Source organism: Octopus bimaculoides, chromosome 15 (genome assembly GCF_001194135.2).
Source record: "Octopus bimaculoides isolate UCB-OBI-ISO-001 chromosome 15, ASM119413v2, whole genome shotgun sequence".
NCBI classification, from domain to species: domain Eukaryota; kingdom Metazoa; phylum Mollusca; class Cephalopoda; order Octopoda; family Octopodidae; genus Octopus; species Octopus bimaculoides.
Window position 1 is genome coordinate 56386797 of NC_068995.1, and position 1253 is coordinate 56388049.

At 31.4% G+C, this 1253-nt stretch overlaps 1 protein-coding gene across 3 annotated transcripts in view; it reads right to left on the reverse strand.

Annotated features, from left to right (window-relative positions):
- The window catches only part of LOC106870740 (tRNA (guanine-N(7)-)-methyltransferase non-catalytic subunit wdr4), a 1056013-nt gene that overhangs the window by 289449 nt on the left and 765311 nt on the right, over positions 1–1253 (reverse strand). The gene's annotated exons all lie outside the window — the stretch shown is intronic.

Here is a 1253-nt window from a genome sequence, read left to right on the forward strand (position 1 = left end):
TATATATATATATATATATATATATATATATATATATATATATGTAAAAAATCCGTTTACACATACATACATATATTGTAGGTATTTTTCTATCAATCAGATTCATTTAAAGTCAATCTTTTTTTCCATTTCTTTCATTCTCTTCACTTTTACAAAATAATCAACTCAGTAATGAATCAAGGAGCATTAGTTTGTGCAGAAGAGATTTGAACTGTTTCACATAATCTATTTTACCAAATTTTATTTTCATTTTAAAACTCTATATGTCTCATCTCCTCATTTTCTTAATTTCAAATAAGAGACCAAATAAAATGCATACACGTACAATATGAACAGCCCAGAACCAAGAGCAGTGAAGGGAAGTTGTCAATGGCCGATTCTCAATAGAGAGAGAAGATTTAAACGGTTAGCATTCAAATTCCTCTGTCAAATGTAAGGATTATTTATTCACATTGGTTTGAATTGATCATGGATTGTTTGTGTCTTTGAGATTTCAATGATGTGATTGTTTATTTTTAGAATGGTGTTGTAGGGTAGGTGTGAGAGACTGGATCTGGCCAGTTTGAACACAAAACAAGTAGAATATTTTGGTTGGATTTAGCTGGTTTAAAATGCAAAAGGGTTAAGTGAGTGACTATTACAAAAACAACAAATAAATCGATAAAATATAAAAAACTTCACAAAAAAACAAAACAAAAGAAACAAAGGATGCATCACTGTGGATTTAACAATGATGGCTAAAACAAGGGGGTAATGTTTAAAGTGTTGCTCCAACATGGCCATGGTTGTGGTGGCTAAAACTACCTGAAACTAATGTAATAATTTAGCTTTACACACACACACACACATACACACATGCATACACACACACAAAATGGTCCACACAAACTATAATTATAGCACATTTGCATTGATACATTATTTGAGAGTGAATGTCCACATTTGTTGGCATCCTTTCGTCTCAGGAGACAATGGAGTTGCGCATAAAATAATCCATTCCTTAACTCTTGTATTCTTATTTGCACACCCGGCAACCCTGGTCACTCTACCGTGAAATATAAAAAGAACTTCTTTCAGTTTATCGTACTTTGATACCAAAAGAAATCCACAACCTTCCGCCTCAATAAACCACTACTGTCCCTCAAAGTTGTTTTTATATTTACTATGGATTGCTTGAAGCTAACTTTCTTCCTACACCTTGATCTCTGGATTATATATATATATATATGCATATATATATATATATATATATA